Source organism: Phoenix dactylifera, unplaced genomic scaffold (assembly GCF_009389715.1).
Source record: "Phoenix dactylifera cultivar Barhee BC4 unplaced genomic scaffold, palm_55x_up_171113_PBpolish2nd_filt_p 001406F, whole genome shotgun sequence".
Lineage (NCBI taxonomy): Eukaryota > Viridiplantae > Streptophyta > Magnoliopsida > Arecales > Arecaceae > Phoenix > Phoenix dactylifera.
The window spans coordinates 14,619-16,989 of NW_024068728.1; positions in this window are offsets into that span (position 1 = coordinate 14,619).

Here is a 2,371-nt window from a genome sequence, read left to right on the forward strand (position 1 = left end):
GACTTAGCAAATTTCTATTAGACCATGAATTTTCTAGAGAAAATATTGATACAACCCTATTTTTGAAAAAGAAAAACAAAAATATGTTAGTAGTGCAGATTTATGTAGATGATATTATTTTCGGTGCTACTAACAATCATCTTTGCGAAGAGTTTGCTGAATTAATGCAGAGTGAATTTGAGATGAGCATGATGGGAGAATTGAACAACTTCCTCGAACTTCAAATCAAACAATCCAAGGAAGGAATTTTCATCAATCAAGCTAAATACATCAAGAAAATGCTAAAGAAGTTTGATATGGATGGAAACAAGTCAATTGGCACTCCCATGAGCTCATCATGCAAACTAGACAAAGATGAATCAAATAAATCAGTAGATCAAAAGCTGTATAGAGGTATGATAGGATCATTATTATATCTTACAGCAAGTAGACCTGATATCATGTTTAGTGTATGCATGTGTGCTAGATATCAATCTAATCCTAAGGAATCACACCTAATTGCAGTTAAGAGAATTTTTAAATATCTAATAGGAACAAAAAACATAGGTCTATGGTACTCTAAAGAATCAAGCATAAACTTAATAGGGTACACTGATTCTGACTTCGCTGGGTAAACTTGATAGAAAAAGCACCAGCGGGTCATGTAAATTTTTAGGAGAGAACTTAATCTCATGGTTTAGCAAAAAACAAAACTTGGTTGCACTATCCACGGCGGAAGCCGAATATGTTGCTTCCGGGAGTTGTTGTGCTCAAATTTTATGGATCAAGCAACAACTTGAAGATTATGGCATTAAATAAGATAAGATTCCCATAAATTGCGATAATACAAGTGCCATAAATCTAACTAAAAATCCAATTCAACACTCAAGAACTAAACATATTGAGATAAGACATCACTTCATAAGAGATCATATGTTAAATGGTGATGTGATGCTTGAATTTGTTTGTACTGATGATCAACTTGCTGATATCTTCACAAAATCCTTGAGTGAAGATCGATTTTGTATCCTTAGAAGAGGATTAGGAGTGATTGATCCATTTTTATGATACTCTTCTATAATTCATTGATTTTGATGATTAGCTTATGTTGGATATAAGATTTCTCGTCTATGGTCACCAAATTATTCCTTAAGTTCAAAAAATTTCCATATCTGTCTTCTTTGGCACGGAATTAACTGAGTTTTTGGTTATGTGCCAGAGTTCGAGTCGACCTAAATAGATTTTAGAGTCGGCTCGTGGGTGAGTCGACTCGCACATGTTTAGGAATCGACTCGAGGTCGAGTCGACTCGCGCATGTTTAGGAGTCGACTCCAGGTCGGAAATCCGACTTTTAACCCTAAGGAAAATATTTTTTCTCCACTTCTATTTTCACCCGCCACTGTTCAAAAAGCCCTAGAGTCGTCTCCCACATCGTCCCCGACCTATTTTTGGCCCTTTCTCTCATGTTTTCTCCCATTTTACTTGTCCTTCCCTCGGTTTTTAGGTCAAAATGTCTAGGAAAGCCATTGTTCCGAGCCGAAAGAGACCTCTCACCGCGAGCGGCGTTGAGAGACGGTCCAAGGCACGGAACGAACTCGGGAGGCCACTACCTCCGGTTCCTTCTCCGCCTAGGCCGGTTCCCTCGCGTTCGTGCGCCGGAAGGGTTGTCTCTACCGGGAGGAAAGTCAACTTTGACTTCCTCTTCCGGAAAGGGTTCACCCTAGGGCATCGTCTTAGGGCCCAAGCTTAGAGTATTTTTGCTCACTTGACCTTCCTATATACCCAGGGTTAGTTAGAAAATTTTACGGGACCATCACACGGGGTGGCGGTGGTATCCAAGGAACTGTAGTAGGTGTCCCTATTTTCATTTCGGAGGACGTCATTGCTCGAGTCCTCCATCTCTCCCGATAGGGGATTGCTTCTACACATCCATCTGATAGGACTAAGGCCCTTGCTGCCATCTTAGGGAGCCCACCTCAATCCCCCATAGAGGAGGTGTCTGCAAATCAGCTTTCAGCTGAAATGCGACTCCTCCTAAGTATCATCTCTAGGACTCTCTTTTCTAAGACTGGAAGGTTTGACTTCATTTCTGAGAGAGACCTAGGCTTAATGTTTCACATTCTACAGGACATCCCCCTGAACTTCCCCAAACTCATCTATAGATATATCTATGAACCCCTAGACAAACCTAAGTTGAGTCTCCCGTATGGCATGCTTTTCACACTCATCTTTAGAGAGTTAGAAGTTCCTATCCCTAAGGGAGAACCCTCTCGCTCCCTCAGATATACTGACCACATGGGTGAGGGGACTCTCCACCGAATGGGTTTCCACAAGGTGGAGGGTGTCTGGGTTAGGAAAACATCCACATCCACACTATCTGACCCCACTACTC